General features: G+C 44.1%; 1 non-coding gene across 1 annotated transcript; it reads right to left on the bottom strand.

Moving 5' to 3' along the window:
- Positions 1–338: 338 nt before the first annotated feature.
- LOC137520043 (U1 spliceosomal RNA) lies at positions 339–502 on the bottom strand. Its single transcript, XR_011021407.1, has one exon. It is a non-coding gene; the product is annotated as a U1 spliceosomal RNA (small nuclear RNA).
- Between the last annotated feature and the right edge of the window lie 20,028 nt (positions 503–20,530).

Raw genomic sequence — 20,530 nt, 5'->3', positions numbered from 1 at the left:
AGTTTTCTCCTTGGAGATAGTTATTCATCATCAATTTAAAATAACTTTTCAGCATTTTTCAACTAAAAAAGTATCAAAAAGTAGATGAAAAGGTACTATCAAAATTATTCTTGCTTTCTGGTGGCCTAAAGAGTTTTTTTTACAAGTTTAAAATTAACACCTAGGAGAAAAAGTGAATTGCATATGGGCCTTTGTCCTTTTCCAATATAGCTGTATTGGTTGGTCAACCAACTCCTTTGTATACGCAGATGTGGCAGTTCACAGGTAAACAAAGCCACTTGTTACCCACTGAGTGGGGAACAAAGATAATGATTTGCCAGAACTTCTGTCCAGTCAGTGTATGGCTCATTAACAATATTTCCCCACTACCACAAATTATACAGTCAAGTTTTTCTGCAATTGGGTAAATTGCAGGAGTCAACCCACTGGAAGTGAAATAGATCAGCCTCACCCTGGGAGAACCACCTTCATTATCATGGTATCTCCTCTGCCAGGTAAGTATCAGAGTGCAAATGCTGGTCCCCCTCTACCACAAACTATCAGAAACCTTTTTATTTCGGCCAAATAACTTTGCACTTTCAAGAAATTTGACTGGATTACCATCTGTTTACCACTCCAGCAGTGACCAAAGTTATAAGGTCAAATGCACGTTATGATCCAGTGCTCACTCTGCTGCCACTCAAATTCCCGGCGGCATTGCGGAATCCCAAATTACCCATGTATGGGGTACACACTATAGCATACTATATGGCAGTGGACCTTAAACTACGACCTGCAGCCGAATGTGGCCCCCGAGGCATTTTCAATGGCCCCAAACACAAAATGTACAACTTACAGATGCGGCCCAATGCACCTTTAAATATTGATGACTAGAAGATAAAGAGCCAGACGTTGACACTGCAGCATATGCAGGAGGGTTGCAACTGTACCATCTAGGACCAGCTGTTTGCCCAGTATCGTGCTATGCATTCTCTGACATAGAGGATTGGATCAGTGGATAGTAGAAAAAGAGCAGAAGTCAGCACTGCAAGCAATACTATTTAATCCATATAAAATACATACAGCAGTATCAAAAGGTGCTATCCAGTGCAATAGATATTCAAGTAGGTGCACATACCGGTCCAGGTGAGCAGTCAGTGGGTGGTGGGTGCAGGGCAAAGCATGCCTCCGTAGAAGCGCATTGTAGCGCAAAACGGCCGTCAGGCAGCTGTGCTCTTTTTCAACTATCCACTGACCTTTAAATATCAGTGGCCCGCATACAGAATAGCACTGTCTGCTGCACAAAGATGTTTTTAAGGCGCATGACTGAATGGCTGCTGCTCGGAGTTCTCATGTGGGCATGATTGAGGGAAATCAATACTTAGATTCAATGTAATGTTTTTCAACATCATTTTATGTATGTTCCGACCCCCAACAGTCTAAAGTATTTTGACCTAGCCCTTGACCGGAAAAGTTTAGGGACCCCTGCTGTATGGCCTCATCCTATATGGTGATCATGCCTACATAAAGCTGAGGGATTGTGGATTGCAATACACTGGCTCTGTAAAGTTGGCCCACAGGTTACTACTGGCTAGGTGAAATAGCCTTTAAACTACCAAATAGTTTCTGAAAGAGCTATATGTGATACAATATATTGATTTATTAATGAATGGTAACAAAAGAAGGCACATCAAGTATAATTCATGAGGAAATAAAGGTACCTTATGCACATGGTGTATAAAACCTGTACAGGAGGGAAAAAAGTTTTCTTTTTAATTAGCATATTCTGATAGATGTACAGTAATACAATCACATTCGTAGACCCAGCAAGACCCTTTTCCTACAAGGTCTTGTTCCCATGTTCTCGTTTCCCTGCCATTCTGTCATGTCAAAGGCTAGCATGTCAAACACGCAGCCAACCTTGCACACTTAGCTCATGACAGCAAAATTACAGCAATTACTCAAATCCACAAACTATTTTAGACAGTATGAAGCAAGGAACCTGATGTCTGTGCAAATGTTGGCTTAATACATTATTGGAGGCCAGATGATCTTTCAAAATACTCTGAAAAGTATACTATGAAGTTACATGCTCAAAAAATAATCAAATTAATTCACAAAATTGTTATTTTAAATGGACACTGCAGTCATTGCCATGAGCTAGGTTGGTGCACCCTGTCCAATGTGTTGTGATCACAGCGCAGTGGCATTTACTGTTGACTTAAAGCGGACCCAAACCAAACATTTTTTTAATTCAAAATATTTAGTTGCACCACTCTGACACATACAAATATAAATAAACACTCCTTCAAGCCTATGAGCATTTCAGTGCATGCTTTTCACCCTTCTCTTTGCATAACTAGGGTTATACAGGTGGCAGCCATTAGCAATTCCTTCTTTGCTGGACACCATCTACTCCACCAGTTTGTCGGATTATTTGCCGTCAATATGAAAGGAAGGGAGGGGTTTCTCCAATAAATGTAAAATATTTTATATTTGTCATCATGCAGCTGAAAAAAGGCTGATATTTATTATTATAATTTAGAAAATAGATTTTATTTCTGAAATCTTGTATTTTTAGTTTGGGTCCACTTTAATAACGTATTACAATTAATAGGATGGAGATCAAATCAAGATGTTAAAAAAGAAACGTTTAAAGCTGAATTCCAGAATTGGTTCTATTAAAGCAAACCTAAAAATAAATTTAAAAGATAATTCATTGCATGTGTACTAGCAATGGTATATGGAACTTCCCTGCAATCTCATATGCCTATTTTCAATTCAAACTGTTCAATGATAACTCTGAGATCTGCAGAGCAGCCATTTCAGTGTGACATACAATCTGGTTAGTTTAGCTGCCAACAAAAAAGAAATATTGAACATTAAAAACATTCCTGGTATTTTTTGTTATGAGTGGTGTGTGTTTTCTTTGATAGAATTATTTTGCTTCCATTTATTCACCAGGATAGCTAGTGCTGCATTTAACTGCAGCTTGACTGCTTCCATTCTATATACTGTAGATCACTGCTCTGACACATGCAATGTGAAAATAAATAAATAAAAAGAGGACACAGGCAGGTTTTAACTAGACTTAGTACTATATGCACCCATGTTTAACTCATCATGCCACATGTGAGTACATATTAATCTGGTGACGCTCAGTTCGGCGCAGGGAGAGCCGAATGACGGCTCTCCCTGCTGCTGCTAAAGCCTGAAGGCGGCGTTAAATACTATTCCCCTCCGAGTTGCGACAACTCAGAGGGAAATGTAACTCGGGGTCTGGCAGCCGCGCGGGGTGTAGCCACGCATTCCTGCTATGAGATCGCTCAGCTTCGGCGCACGCCGCTCAGCACCGCGCGCCGAAATAACATGTTTCGCCACAGGTCCCTCCAGATATGCTTTAACAATTATTGTGATCAAGCTTTTACACATTGCTAAACTGGTTCAATCTCACAGAGGCAGCATTTTTGTGATAACCAATACGATCTCATCACATATATAGCTAAGCAGAGTCATTTCTGGAAATTCTGCAGTCTCTACCTTTTCACTTTTATGCTAGTTTAATTGCTTTGTGTCACAACAAGTCTACACAAAAGACAACAAGTCTAGACAAAACTCAGTCATTATAGTATTTGCCCAAAGAGAACGCTATGTAATAAAGCTCTTGCTAGAAAATGTCATGTGAATATACAGTAGCTTCCACCAAGTGTTGGTGTATTTATACCTAAGTGTGCTTAAAATAATTTAAAATGGTTCTTTGACCAATTATGCAACTTTAAAGGAAACCTGAGATTATCAGGAAAACATTTTTTATACATACCTGAGGCCCCTTCAGGTTGATCGCTCCCTCGCCATCACCCAGGCCACATAGATCTTCTGTCTCGTTATTTCCGTGAGTTGGTGCGTACTGCGCTCAAATACAGCCCACAGAGTCTGGAGAGACTTAACAAACAATTTTAATTGAGTGTCCCGCTGGACAGGGGTGGGGATGGACGGGGGGGTGGACCCTCTTTTTTCACAACAGGGACAAGTGAATGAGTGCATGGGTAGGTGGTAATGTGGTTAGAGGGTGATTGATTGAAAGGACAAGGGTGCGGAGATGGGTCTGGAGTAGAGTGACCAAATATATAGTTTAAATTGCACTGGAAGATACCTGATTTGACCCCATACTAAAATGTAGGATGGGTATGTAGAAATGGATAGAGAGGATGTTGTTGTTTTTTTTTTATTGTGTATGTGGATCCCAGGTTGTGTGGAGGTAGCGAGGTACTTCCCCGACTTGCATATGGGGGGTGGGTTCTGGGGGCCGGGGGAGGGTGGCATGCTCCCCTCCTCTCCCCTGCTCTCTGGGTTTGTTTATGTGTAAAATAAAATTACTAAATTCCTTTTTTTCTTTGTTGCTTTTTCAAACCATGATGACCACACAATTCAACTCAGGAGTACAGCAGGGGAGGGACACTGCTACTACGCCACTAGTTGAGTACTCATTAACCTGGGATTGTGTACTGAGTTTTGAAAAAAAAAATACTCCTGGCCATGGGAGTGTGATGGAAAAGCACCTGCACTGTATGGGGCTGACTGGCAGACATATCAGGCCCCTTAGCAGAGGATTGGGGCAGCCTGGGAAGATGGTGAGGGACCGATCAGCCTGAAGGGGACTGGAGGAAGCCCCAGGTATGTATACATTTATTTTCCATTTCATGTAACTTTTGCAGAAGCCAGGCCTGGATTTACATCACAGGAGCCTATATGCACAGGTGCACTGGCACCCTAGACTTCTTCCTTCATGAAACTACCAAAAACTGCTGAATTGTACCGCAAGTGTGCTGGCTGGCCCAGCTGTCACTTCTCCCTTAGTTCCCTTGCCCATCATAGGTAGCTAAAGGTACCCCTTAGTATTAGGTAACCAGAGCTATCCTCAATATTACGTAGCTAGAGGTGCCCCCAAGTATTAGGTAGCTAGAGATGCCCCGAACTGAAGGGAGATCTGGTCAGTGGAATGCTGTGACTCTCTGATTTACGCTCTGCACTTTGCTTAGGGAAGGAGGTAGGGAGGCACTTGGAGAAGGGAATGAGCCACCATTCCATCATCAGGAGCCTGTAGGCATGTGCCTACCATTCCTTATGGCAAATCCAGCCCTGGCAGAAGCTATCAGCACTACAACAGAGTTATGCTATCCAGATATCAAATCAGTTTATTTGGTCGCTACAAAGGCCACTATGGGAATTAAGACTATGGCGGTTCCAGGAAGATATTTTGGGTGTCGGGCATCGGAGTTCTGCTATAAAATATTCAAACTCTGGCTTCCAAAGTTGGCAACGGTAGCAGCATTATTTAGTGGCGGGAGCAGCAGTGATTTATTATGGAGTACTGCTATGTAGCTGAACTCCGTTTAGCTGCAGAAGCATGCGACGGAGTTAGTAAGGAGCAGGGAGACAGAGGATAGCAGTGATAGCTATGAGGGAAGGTTAGGTGTAGGTGGGGGAATTAGTGTTAGGCATAGATAGAGGTGGGGGTTAGTGTTAGGCGTAGGTGGGTGGGAAATGTAAGAGCTAGGTTACGGTAAGTGATAGTAGAATGTTCATAAAGTTAGCAATCTTCTACTAACACTAAAAGGAGATAGTAACTTTTTGAAAATGTACAGGTATTCTGTCTATTTTAACACATGGTACAGTACTTTTAAATGTAACTTTCAAATGTACGTTCAAATATCAACTCCATATGTGGTGAAAATGCTGGGGCTTGGCTATTATATAGCCAAGCTTTGCATATTGGCTATAGCTAAATCAGCAGGCTCAAGTATTGTATAGTTAAGTTCCAGATCCTGCAATAGGATATAGGTATGGCTGTCCAAGAGGCAGGCAACATACTTAGGCATCTCCAGAAACTCAACCCCAGGAAAACCTCAGGCCAGGATGGCATGACATCTATTTGCCTGAGGACCTGTGCAAGCCAGCTGGCTCTTGTCATCACCTCCATATTCAATAGATCCCTAGCAGAAAGCAAAGTACCCTTCTGCTTCAAAAAATCCACAATAATTCCAACCCCCAAAAAGCCAGTGAACACAGATCACAATAACTTCAGACTTCTCACCCTTACTCCCACTGTTATGAAGATCCTGGAAAGATTGGTCATAACCCAACTGAAGCGTACTACAAATGCCCATCTCAATCCACTCCAGTTTGCATACAGGGCAAACAGGTCTATAGACAACGTCATAACCATCAGCCTGGCACACATCATGGAGCACATAGACAGACCCTGCACCTAGGCCAGGATCCTTTTCCTGGACTTCAGCTCCGCCTTTAACACCATCTGCCCAAACATCCTGCACGACAACCTGATTCAACTGGGAGTTGAGTCCTCCGTATGCGCGAAGATCAAGGACGTCCTTATCAGCAGAACACTAGTTGAGATGTAAAAAATGTAAAGAAAATAGTTTGTTATCTTAGACGACTGATAGCCTTGCCAACACACGGGTTAATGCCAGTTATTTGATGTTTTTTCCTCTGGATAAAATATATACCAGTGACAAACCGCGTTTATGTTTCACAGCACTGGAAATAAAAGAGCATTTGTTATGAGAACTTCAGATTTTATGGGTTTCTTAATTTTTTTGTTCAAAAAAATGGGAGTGAATCACAGTCTGAACAAATATCTTGCAATAATCAGGCTCTCTCAAAGTGACCAATCAAAACCATCTAGCATTAGAAACAAGTACCAGACAGAGCTGACTAATGATTTGCAGGACGAGCCAGTAATGAAGGAGGCTGTAAATAACTTTGTATAGACAAGATAGGGATTGATATGAATATAAAGGGCTTTCAAAAACAACTTATACAAACTGCAGCACGCCAGTAAGCACTATCTAATAACATTGTTTTTACAATTCCATGATTCACCTTGACAGAGAATTACTTTCATAATTGCCTGAGTAGAAAGCAGAAAGTGCAGTCAGAGAACCCAATTATACACATAAACCAAGAATGAAAATGCCTAATTGATCTATATACATGTCCCAATCTTAAGTTTTAGCTGTTTTGTTTTTCTTCCACTCTTACGGAATAAAATGCATTTCACCATTTAAATTGCTTTGCTTCTAAACTTTATTTTCATCGCATTTTCTAGCAAATCAAGTCAAAATCTCCAATAAGTAATTATTTACAATTAGTAATAGTGGGGATAGAAAAAGCATTGCCTTGGAAACATCTCAAGGTTATTCAAGTGCAAGGATACAAAAGTAGCAGTGAACAAATTTAAAGGAACAAGTACAGATGATGATGATGATGATGATGATGATCATGACGACGATGAGACAAGTACTATGTTTATGAAAATAATGTCATTCGGGAAGATACATCTGTTCAACTGGATGTTTTCAGCAGAGATTTAAAATGGAAGCTGTAAGGAGCCCTTGTTGACTTGAAGGGAACCTAAAATGATAGTAAGGTCCCCAGTTTACCTTACCTGGGGCTTTTTCCAGCTCCCCTGTACGGTAGTTGTCCTGTTCCCTCACTGTCTTTCGGCTCTCCTCCCTTTAGCCACTATGCCATCCAAAAGCTGGCTGACTAGTCCAGTCGCAGCTACTGCGGAACCAGGATGACTACAAGGAGCAAGCAGAAGCCACAGGTAAGGTAAATTGATGACCTTAGTGTCACATTAGGTTCCCCTTAAGGTATATCTTAGTCCTCTGTAGCCTTTCTTTAATTTGCATATAAGTTTCTCGATCAGCTAAGCATCAAATACATTATGTTTCAAATATCTGGGCAGAAGTCCTATCACCACTCACTTCTTGCAGAACAGACTTGAAGGATCGCTGCATGTGATCTCAGATAGTTTTGGCTGTGCACCACTTTCTAGTAGTCAATAGCATAATGATACATAGGAAAGCAGCAACAGGGCTATGCTCAGAGCCTACTGTTAATTCTTAATATGTGGATGGGATGACGCAGGTCACATTACCAAATTATGATGCAGGCTTCTTAATGCTTCTTTAAAAAATATAACATTTTCTTACTATGCTATCAAGTGGAGTATTACTATTTATCATTATTTAGTATTTATCTAGTGCTGTCATCTTCCGCAGCACAGTACAGAGTATATTGTCACTTAACTGTGCGTCAGAGGGGCTCAAAATCTAATCCCTACTATAGTCGTATGTCTATATCATGTAGTGTATGTATCGTAGTCTAGGGCCAATATAGGGGGAAGCAAATTAACCTATCTGTATGTTTTTGGGATGTGTGAGTAAACCATGGTGCCTGGAGGAAACCCACGCAGGCACTGAGAGAACATACAAAATCCTTGCAGATGTTGACCTGGCTGGGATTCAAACCGGGGACCCTGTGCTGCAAGGCAAGAGTGCTAAACACTACTTTATATCCTTAATACAGGCACACTTCAGTATAGTCACCCAAAAAATACCACATTTTATTCATACTTCATTTAATTATTTTGAAGGATATTTCCAGATTTCTACTCTTTCAGGTTATATTGATCTTTACAGAAAATATTTTATTTTGAGACATAAAGAAAAAGGTTCCATCATTAATTGTTCTGTTCCACTATGCTTGATAAAGGTTTTCACAGTTACCTGTGTGTAGCAGAACTCATGGAGGGGCATGTGATCAGTTTGAACAAGTGACTGATTTGTACAAGTCTGATTTCCAGGTCACCAGCAGGAAGTGATTTTAGCAAATGAGAGTCTCACAAATTAGCTGATCATATTGATCACATGCTTCTCCTTGAGCAAGTGAGAGGAGGTGTCCTTTTAGGCAATAGGTGTTTACCCACCTGTTTACAGTGTGTCAGCACATCTTTGGGTTATGCTTACACTCCTTTTTTGAGCACATGGGTAAAACCCCTATTAACTATAAGAGAGCTACATCCCACCTGCTCTAGTAGTGGTCCAGGCTATGATTGTTTTTTGGCCAGTGTTCACTGCTCTGAAAACTTTTCGTATGGTGAGTGACCAATCAAAAGACCTATTTGTGGAGACAGGTAGATTCTCTCCATCCATCTAAATAGCCAAATTTTGTATTTTCTCAGAAACTCCCATTCCCCTTTTATTACTATTTTATTTATTGTATTTATAAAGCGCCAACATATTATGCAGCGCTTTAAAATTTGAAGTCTGATAATACTACACCTGATGTTTTTTATTTGTTTTTTTTTTATTTCTCTCCAGAAGCAACCGCTACACGCTCCATGTCTCTCTATGGATTCTGCTACACATAAGTGGAACTATTCAACAACAGCAAGTATAAATATGGTTAGACCATGTTGAAATATATAAATTGCAACAGCTTTCATTTTTTTTACCTTTTCCTGCTAATCAATCAACCTGGTATACCTGATCATATGTGTGAAATAGAACCCGAGGCGGTGCAAGGGGGGGCAGATGGGACACAGAGGCATGTTCTCTGCCTCATGGCATTCCTCTGTGTCCCCCAGATGCCACTCTCTGCCCCTCCACCGCGCAATAGCCCCCGGAAATTAGCGACAATAATTGTCACTATTCCAGAGGGTAATGGGAGGGAAGGGATTTCCTACTCAAAAGTCCCACTAGGAGCGTTCCTACAGGCTTTCCCCAGCTGCTATTGGGCAGCTGTCTCTCTCTGGCTGCACCCCCTGTCGCATCCCCGCCTCCCTGCACGCTGGGAGAGAATCTCTCTCTCCTTCCAGCGTTGTGACCCCATAGGTCACAAAAATGAAAGCAACTTGCTGCAGGCCAACGTGGCACCGGAGATGGTGTCTACCTGTTCCGCACAGCCCCCCGGATCAGGTAGCATAGTTTTTTTTATTTTAGGTGCCCACCTCGGGCTCTCTTTAAATACCCCACAGAGCAAGCAAATGAACATGCACAGGTTCACTGTTAACAGTCAAACTGACCTACCAGCATCAGCATTTTTGTCTTGTCAATGATACAGCTTTAGTGACCTTCAGGATACTGTATCTATGGAGGACTGCACACATAGGGATAGAATCATGTGAGAAACCAAATGTGTGCAGTGATTTTAAAGGGACTCCGAGCTCATCTAAAAAATAAAAGTTGTACTCACCTGGGGCTTTTTCCAGCCCAGTGCTGGTCGGGAGGTCCCACGACGGCGTCCTGGCTCCTCTCCTACTCCCCGCTCCGGAATGGCTGACCGGCCGCAGCCCGGGCGACACTCGCCCGAGTGTCGGGCTGCTCCTTCCGCGTATGACGCGGCTGATGTCACACGCCGGCTGCCTCGCGTCATCACGGCGGCCGGCGTGGCAGTACTGCGCATGCGCGATTAAAGCGCGCATGCGCTGTACTGCCATGCCGGCCGCCGTGATGACGCAAGGCGGCCGCGTGTGACATCAGCCGCGTCATACGCGGAAGGAGCAGCCCGACACTCGGGCGAGTGTCGCCCGGGCTGCGGCCGGTCAGCCATTCCGGAGCGGGGAGTAGGAGAGGAGCCAGGACGCCATCGTGGGACCTCCCGACCAGCACTGGGCTGGAAAAAGCCCCGGGTGAGTACAACTTTTATTTTTTAGATGAGCTCGGAGTCCCTTTAAAGTGAAGTTTAAGGTTGAATAGAGATCACACTTTGCTAACTTTTTTTTACTGATTTAAACTGAATTTAATTTGAATACCTCTCTTTCAGCATGAAATAATATTATATCTGCTGTGTTCTGTTTCTGTTGCACTAACTAGTGTATCTTGAATTTATGATACTTCAAGGACAGGACAGGTCAGGACATTCCTAAGCATATGAAAATTTCACATGAGGTCTTTTATAAATAACGGAAAATCCTGTAGGGATTTGCAAACATGCTCCATGAAAATGTTTGCTGTTCCATTGTGTTTAAGACAACTCAATGATATTTACTTAAATTTGCATGAAAAACCTATGTGCGGTTTATACATTGTATTATATACGTTCTATTCAGTACAGTGGATCTATAGTCTGAAGAAGGTTTACTGACAAAAAGCTTCCTCTTTGAATCTTTGAAAGTTGGCTAACATATGGTATCAGTTCATATAAAGAAGTTTATCAGTACAATGTTTTGATTAATTGGTCCTCTAATCCGACTAAGATATGGGGGAAATGCTAAACCCTGAATGTAGCATACAATAAATAAAAAATTATATAGGCCACACAGCCTCCTAGAGTATACCAATATTGCTTTATTATTATCACTATGATTATTTACACAATTATGTACTCCACAGCTATTTGATTTTAATAGGTTGGGGTTTGTATAATTCTGGTTGTATTTGTGAGGGGACTTGTTTTAGATTTTGTGATAATAAAGTGATAATAATAAAGCAATATTGGTATACTCTAGGAGGCTGTGTGACCTATAAAATGTTTTATTTATTGAAATAAATGGTATCAAGCAGATTCAAAACTTTTCAAAATACGAGGCTAACATGGTAGATTCTGTACTGCTACAAAATATAAGAACACATTACTAATCCAGAAATATCTCAGGACACAGATTCCTATGGTGTAGATCTTATTCTGGTGAATGAAGTGACCAATGAACTGTACGTGCAAAATGTTATCATTACCAGTTCCCAAGTGCTATGCATAGATTATCAAAACTGCCAAAATTATATTGTTTGCCAATATTTTGCTCCTCATAGGTTTTCAGAAAAAGACCCATTTGCACACTTTCTACATGCAAAACAAAGAATAGTAAACAGCAATTTGGTCTAATGTTTATTTCTTGGGAAGGATGAAGGGCAGGATATATTGAGCAAAACTGTTTCCATAGAACCTTGCAAGTTTTTTAGAACAAGACAGAATGGACAGAAAACAAAGAGTTGTGATCAATGGATCGTACTCAAAATGGGAGACTGTTAGCAGTGGGGTCCCACAGGGGTCTGTACTGGGTCCAGTGCTCTTCAATTTATTTATTAATGACCTAGTAGATGCAGTAGTGAGCAATGTTGCTATTTTTGCAGATGATACAAAATTGTGCAGAATCATCAACTCTCAGGAAGATAGTGTCATATTGCAACAGGATCTGGATAGGATGGCTATATGGGCACATAAATGGCAGATGAAATTCAATGTTGAAAAATGAAAATGTAAAGACATGCATTTTGGTCGTACCAATGGTCTAGCACACTGGCGCACGGAAGGGGTTGTTCCGAGTGTCTAGAACCCTCCCCCGGGCCAGGGGCGTAGCTTGGTGGGGGCATTGTTTTGTTTCTATTAAATCTCCTCTCTCTGCCTGAGATTGTGCCGAGAGTGCAGTGCCAGAGCACGTCATTACGTGCTGCACGCAGCTTACATGTGCAGGGATGAGGTCACAGGAGCCCTGGGAAGTTTGAGTCAGGTCTGGCTGGAATAGATCACGCTGGGGCTTGGAGTGCTGATGATCGGACTGGCACAAGCATACAGGTGCCTGATTGGTGGAGAGCCGACTCCCATGTCTCCCCGAGTGTCTCTCTCTTTCCTCTTCCGCCCCCCTATACAGATGCTGCCTCTTCTCTCATTGCCGTAGCATCGAGTAGCTGTCACATCATGCTGCCTAGCGCGGGTGGCTTGAATACAGCATATGAAGCAGCCAGCCAGAACGGGACAGGGACTCTCTGCTCACATGCCAGGCATTCCTTTGTGTGAGCCAACTCCAGAGATTCATTCACCTCTCTTCAGCTCAGCTTTTTTCATTAACTCCTTCACTGCTGGTAAGGAGTTAAGATATTTGCACAGCTCACTTTGTGTTTATGGTGGGGGCAGGAGTGTTACTGGGGGGGAAGTTAGGGGATTACTGTTACTGGGAGGGTTACTGTTATTGGGGGGGAAGGGGGGGAGGAGATGGGGGGAAATTACTGTAGCTGAGAGGGTCTCATGGTCCATAACATACTGTACTTGTACTTGTGCGATAAAATGCTAAATGCTGGAAGAATCCTGCAGGGACAGGGGTCAGACAGTCAGGAATGGAATCACAGAAAGTATGTATGACATATACACATACTGTACATACATTCTCTTTCGCTTACTGACCCGGTCTCTGATGCTTCAGGCTTAAAGCTTTTAGCATTTTATCACACATGCAGCAAGTCAATATCCCAGTATCTGGGGGGGGGGGGGGGAGGAAGCTCTATACAGTGGCTGGATAGAGTACTGGTTAAGGACTCTACCTCTAACAGGAGACCTGGGTTAAAATAAATCTTTGCTCGTCCTGTTCAGTAAGCCTGCACTTGTTAAGTAGGAGACCCAAATAACATGTCCCAGTGCCTGCAGCTCTCGCGCTTTGAGTCCGACAGGAGAAAAATGTGATATAAATGTTCTCTGTCATGTCTCTGTATTTATAGCACTGACATCTTCTGCAGCACTTTACGGAGTACATAGTCATGTCACTGACTGTCCTCAGAGAAGCTCAGAATCTAATCCTACCACTGTCATAGTCTAATGTCATCCCATATTATTATGTATTTATATAGCACTGACATCTCCTGCAGCACTTTACAGAGTACATAGTCATGTCACTGACTGTCCTCAGAGGAGCTCACAATCTAATCCCTACCATAGCCATAGTCTAATGTCCTACCATATTATTATTATGTATTTATATAGCACTGACATCTCGTGCAGCACATTACATAGCACATAGTCATGTCACTGACTCTCCCCAGAGGAGCTCACAATCTAATCCTGTCATAGTCTAATGTCCTACCATATTATTATTATTATTATTATTATTATTATTATGTATATAGTACTGACATCTTCTGCAGCCCTTTACAAAGTACATAGTCATGTCACTGATTGTCCTCAGAGGAGCTCACACTCTAATACTACCATAGTCATAGTCTAATTTTTTACCATATTATTTTGTATTTGCATAGCTGCACTGATGACCACGCTCACATTCTGATGCCGGGCCATGCCCCTTTTTGCTCTTTGCCACCATGGGGGGCGCATAAACTGTCTTTGTCCCCGGGTGTTGAAAGCCCTAGCTACGCCTCTGCCCCGGGCCCCCTGCATCGAGACAGTATGTGTGTGCGGCGAGGTCTCACGCTTGCGGGTGCCTTGCTTGCTGCGGGTGGCGGGCGTACGGGCACCAGGCAGACCTGCGGGGGAAGAGAAGACTTTCCACTTATGGTGCCTGGATCCTGCGCAGCTTCTATGTACTTCCTGTCCCGGTCGGCATCTGTCACTATGGTAACAGTGCCCCCTGTGATGACGTAACCGCATGTCATCACAGGGGAAGCTCTTACCGATGGGACGTGCGCCGGGAGAGGCTGAAGATAGAAGTTGCGTGCGGGATGAAGGCAGGTAAGTGGAAACGCCTCGCTCCCCCCCACCTAACCAACCTATACTGGGACATAGACCTATCTAATCTATACTGGGGACATATACCTATCTAATCTATACTGAGGGCATATACCTATCTAACCTATACTGGGGCCATATTCCTATCTAAGCTATACTGGGTCCATATTCCTATCTAAGCTATACTGGGGGACATATACTTATCTAATCTATACTGGGGCATATACCTATCTATCTAATCTATACTGGGGGGGGGGGGGGGGGGAGAGTGCAATTTAGCCTAGAAACTGCTAGTATTTGGCTCCACCCACACCATGTTTTGGCCACGCCCACACACCGCTTTCAGGAACCCCCCCCTTGGAAATCCTGGATTTGCCCCTGTAGCACCATACAAAATAAATGGGATACAGTTGGGGACATCAAACTTGGAGAAGGACTTAGGAGTACTCATCGACAACAAGGGCCATTTCTCGACTTTTTGCCGACTGAAGAAAACTTGTGAGGATGCCGCCCCCCCCCCCCCCTTATAGGTAGTATCATTGCTCCTGGTATAGGTAGCCCGGAGGTGGTAGCAGCCAGGAAGGGGGAGCGGTGGAGCGGGGGGTCAGACCCACCCTTTCTCACCTGTGGCTTCCCTGTCTGCGCTTCCCCTCCAGCTAATTGCGCAACATTTATATTTGTATCAGGCAGTGAGCAGGGAAAGCAATGACTCATCTGCTTCCATTCCAGGCGCTGTGTTCCACAACTCGTGTCACTTCCTGCAATGCCGTCCACTGTACTGCGGAAGTACAGTGGGCAGCATTGCAGGACATGATGCAAGCGGTGGAACGCGAACAAGTCATTGCGTTCCCAGCTCGCTCCCTGACACAAATAGAAATGCTGCGCAATTAGCTGGAGGGGGAGTGCGGACGGGGGAGCCCCAGGTGAGGTGGGGGGTCTGACCCCCCCCTCCCCACTGCTGTGCCCACTGCTCTCCCTTCCTGACTGCTACACCCTCCAACTCAGAGGCCCCCCCAACCACAGCCCGGTGGGCGCTGCCGCCACACTTCCGCCGCCTGAGCAATCTGTCTCACCCTGCCTCATGGGTGGGACGGTGTTGTCTACACTCCTGCCATAGGATAAAATTCCATGATTGTTTATCAATAATATAATATCATTTTATCCTATGGAAGTAGTGCAGAAAATGTGTTTAGGGACTTTGCTTGTGGAGTGGCTGGGGGATGATATGGCTACCTGTACTGGGTGGGGCTACCTAATACTGGGGCACATCTGGCTTCCTATAATGAAAAAAAAACCATAAGCAATTTTATTCATTGTGTTATTTTCACAACAGTTCCTCTTTAAGTCAACTAAACTAACCCTATAGTGTCAGGAACATCCTATGAACATCACAGACGGGTGAAATGCCAGAATGTGCAACAACAGCACTGAAGGTTTGCTTGTTAAGTTTCTATGTTAATGTTTTATTTTTTTTTTTCCTAAGATAAACTCTGTGCTAGGCAGTACCTAATGGAATCAGTTCACATGCTACAAAACAGAAACTGTGGCATACATTTATGTTTATATATATTACAGTATTTCTTTTCTTCTGTTTGTGGAGTTTGCCTTGGCTTATACAGCCTCACAGCAGCTGTGGTATACCTCTTTACTCTCATCTATAAATAAAAACATATGCTGCAGCTGTTGTTGATTCTGCTCATTCACCTAGTGCTCATGACATTATCTACCTTCAAGAACAGAAAAATGCATAGCTGAAGAAATGTATAATAAAAGGCATAACTGCAGTCTCTGCGAAGGCTGACTGTATGTATTGCTGTGCCATTAACTATGGCTTTACACTGAAGCCAACCCCAACAACATGAAAAATACTTTGTGGTAAAATGTATAACGTCACTAGACTGTCTGTATTACAAGATGGATTGCTCTGTGAGCTGTAAACCATCAGACACCCAGGTTTTGTGTCCTGGATTAATGTTCCGAATGACATCCATCTCCTTAGTCTGGCTTGCCTTCAACTAAGTATTGAGTAAGCTTAAATTTGTATTCTGTTAATATTTTTTTATATAGGGTGTTAACCCCGCCCCCCTTTCTTACTCCTTTCATCCACATCTACCAAGTAGTATGGGTGACTAGGAAGGCAGAGCCAAGCAGGGCGGGGTAGCAAATTCTGTACCCCGTGCAAAGCACCTTTGTCCAAGTTGAAAATTTTGAACAGAGACGCCAAGTAGAGTGCGGCCGAACCTCCAGAACCTTCGCGGAAAGTTCGGTTCGCCGAAAAGTTCGCGAACCGCAATAGACTTCAATGAGGATGCGAACTTTGAAAAAAAAAAATTATGCTGGCCACAAAAGTGATGGAAAAGATGTTTCAAGGGGTCTAACACCTGGACCCCCAGGTGGAGGAGTGGGATACATGCCAAAAGTCCCCGGGAAAAATCTGGATTTGATGCAAAGCAGCGTTTTAAGGGCAGAAATCACATTGAATGCTAAATGACAGGCCTAAAGTGCTTTAAAACATCTTGCATGTGTATACATCAATCAGGTAGTGTAATTAAGGTACTGCTTCACACTGACACACCAAACTCACCGTGTAACGCACCGCAAACAGCTGTTTGTGTAGTGACGGCCGTGCTGGACTGGTCCGCACCATGGCGAGAGTGCAGGTTTTGGTGGCTTTACAGCCCATATGGTCGCCTGGCTGATGTAGCTGAATGACAGAACAGGTATACAGTGGCGGGTTCACTGAACACAACAGGTATGCAGTGGCGGGTTCACTGAACAGGAATACAGTGGCGGGTTCACTGAACAGAACAGGTATGCAGTGGCGGGTTCACTGAACAGAACAGGTATGCAGTGGTGGGTTCACAGAACAGGTATGCAGTGGCAGGTTCACTGAACAGGAATACAGTGGAGGGTTCACTGAACAGAACAGGTATACAGTGGCGGGTTCACTGAACAGAACAGGTATGCAGTGGTGGGTTCACTGAACAGGTATGCAGTGGTGGGTTTACTGAACTGGAATACAGTGGCGGGTTCACTGAACAGAACAGGTATGCAGTGGCGGGTTCACTGAACAGAACAGGTATACAGTGGTGGGTTCACTGAACAGAACAGATATGCAGTGGCGGGTTCACTGAACAGAACAGGTATACAGTGGCGGGTTCACTGAACAGAACAGGTATGCAGTGGCGGGTTCACTGAACAGAACAGGTATACAGTGGCGGGTTCACTGAACAGAACAGGTATGCAGTGGCGGGTTCACTGAACAGTACAGGTATGCAGTGGCAGGTTCACTGAACAGGTATACAGTGGCGGGTTCACTGAACACAACAGGTATGCAGTGGCGGGTTCACTGAACAGGAATACAGTGGCGGGTTCACTGAACAGAACAGGTATGCAGTGGTGGGTTCACAGAACAGGTATGCAATGGCAGGTTCACTGAACAGGTATACAGTGGCGGGTTCACTGAACACAACAGGTATGCAGTGGCGGGTTCACTGAACAGGAATACAGTGGCGGGTTCACTGAACAGAACAGGTATGCAGTGGTGGGTTCACAGAACAGGTATGCAGTGGCAGGTTCACTGAACAGGTATACAGTGGCGGGTTCACTGAACAGAACAGGTATACAGTGGCAGGTTCACTGAACAGGTATGCAGTGGTGGGTTCACTGAACAGGTATGCAGTGGTGGGTTCACTGAACAGGTATGCAGTGGTGGGTTCACAGTACAGGTATGCAGTGGTGGGTTCACAGAACAGGTATGCAGTGGTGGGTTCACAGAACAGGTATGCAGTGGCGGGTTCACTGAACAGGTATGCAGTGGTGGGTTCACAGTACAGGTATGCAGTGGTGGGTTCACAGAACAGGTATGCAGTGGTGGGTTCACAGTACAGGTATGTAGTGGTGGGTTCACAGAACAGGTATGCAGCCAGGAACAAGCTAAGCCTAACTAATCTTTCCCTATGAGAGACAGTCTGCAGCAGCTCGCCCTACTCTCACTAACGCAGGCACACGAGTGAGCGTAATGGCCGCCGCTGCCTGCCTTTTATTAGGGGGGGGAGTGGCTCCAGGGGCTAGTGTAGCCTAATTGGCTACACTAGGCCTGCTGACTGTGATGTAGAGGGTCAAAGTTGACCCTCATGGTGCATTATGGGGCGAACCGAACTTCCGCAAAAGTTCACCTGCGGGACGCGAACGCGAACCACTGAAGTTCGCATGGAACCGTTCGCCGGCGAACCGTTCGGCCCAACTCTAACGCCAAGATAGGATAAAAGCAGTTTAAAAAGGGGAAGCGGTGGACTTACCTCCCTCAAGGAAATACAGACAGGGATTCGTTATTTTATATCGAAAATAACATTTATTGTAAAAACTCCACTTTGCAACGCGTTTCGCGGGCTCAATCCCACCTCATCAGGCAATAATTGGAGAAAATCTGTAGCATGGCCGAGCGCCTCTGTGACCATTGTTCAAGTGTTAAGGACAAGAGGCTGTTCCTTGAATCTCTGTGCCCCCCAAAAAGGGATGTAATACACTGTGGATGAATTTTGGTATTGTTTTATTAAGGGAGCTATAAAATACAACTGGTAGTCTTTTAGCAAACCTCTTACTCACTTGTCATGTTTAAAAGTATAGTGAATCCACCATACTCGAAAACGGTGATTCCAGCACTGGAGACTTGAGTGCAGCCGGCGCCACCATAGGCCGTAATAGGAATTATGGCTATAGCAGCGCACAGGGAGTAACTTCGTCGCCGTCAGAAGATGGAGCTGAAGTTACTTTTAAAACACAATAATTTGACTTCCAGCAATTGCTGGAAGCCAAATTATTTCATTCCCCACCATCCATGGCAGCCTGGAGGGGGAATAGTATTTCACACGTTCGGGAACTTGTGCAGCAGCAGGATCAGCCATATACCCGGCTGTATCCTGCGCCCAAGTCTCCCGCACCAATATCTCTCGTATGCACCATACAGGGGTTGTAAAATTTTATTTTTGTCTTAATGTTGATAGAAGTCTTCAGACTTCTTCTCTGGGTTCCTCAATTTCATCCATCCGCTGCATGTTGCTGGAAGTATTTTTCTAGGTTGCTTGAAGAATCTTGCTATCTTGCATGTTGTTGGCAACCCCCTGATGCACTACTGCTTGCTTGGAGTGTTCCTCTGTGTTGACTGAAGCGCAACACCAGGAAAGTCCTTGAGATTTGATGCCTGATTGGGACAATGCTGCCAGCTCTGGCCATATTGACAGACTTGGATTGATGTGATAAGGTGATAGGGATGTCAGTGGTATCAAAATATTCAAAGAAGGGGAGAGAGAATCCTAATTACAGAAAGTTAATCTCTGCCCAATAGGAAAATCACTTGAGGTCTAATGAAAGGATTCCTATATCAGATTTTCTCAGCCTTTTTACCCTGGAGGAACCCTGCAAATACTTCTTGGATTTCAAGGAACCCTTGAATTTATCATGGTCTTTAATAGGCTGGTGTGACTGTTTATGTCACTAATGTCTCCTTATTCTAGTGCTTTCAATTAATGTACTCATTATTATTCTGAATGTAATGCTTCTTTTTACAGTGCCCCCTATTACAGTGTGTTCTCTATCATAATTCCCCAACCCCAATGATAGGGAAAAATGCCAAGGAACCCCTGCAGAGTACTGAAGGAACTCTGGGGTCCCAGGGAACACTGATTGAGAAAGCCTGTCCTCAGTGCAGTTTCTAGGCTAAAATGCACCCAGGGCGAGTGTGTAAAAATTGCGCCCCCCCCAAGCAAGGTATGGGTGCCCGCAGTATAGGTTAGCCAGGTCTAGTTGCACTTAGTATAGGTCCCCCCAGTATAGGTAGCCAAGAATAGGTATCCCAGTATAGGTAGCCAGGCATAGGTGAGCCAGTATAGTTGCCCCCGCTATAGGTGAGCCAGGTAGGTGCCTCCAGTATAGGTAGCCAGTATAGTTGCCCCCAGTATAGGTTAGATAGGCAGGCGCCCCCGGTATAAGTTAGTTAGGTAGGTGCCCCAGTACAGGTTAGCTAGGTGGGTGCCTCTAATATAGGTAGCCAGAATAGTTGCCCCCAGCATAGGTTAGATAGGTAGGTTCCCCCCAGTATAGGTTAGATGGGTAGCTGCCCCCCAGTATAGGTTAGATTAGGTAGGTGCCCCCCAGTATAGGTTAGATTAGGTAGCTGCTCCCCAGTATAGGTTAGATTAGGTAGCTGCCCCCCAGCGTAGGTTAGATTAAGTAGGTGCCCCCAAGTGTAGGTTAGATTAGGTAGGTTCCCCCCAGTATAGGTTAGATAGGT

Source organism: Hyperolius riggenbachi, chromosome 5, assembly GCF_040937935.1.
Source record: "Hyperolius riggenbachi isolate aHypRig1 chromosome 5, aHypRig1.pri, whole genome shotgun sequence".
Lineage (NCBI taxonomy): Eukaryota > Metazoa > Chordata > Amphibia > Anura > Hyperoliidae > Hyperolius > Hyperolius riggenbachi.
The sequence above is the reverse complement of the archived record's forward strand: the minus strand, read 5'-3'. Positions and strand labels throughout refer to the sequence as shown.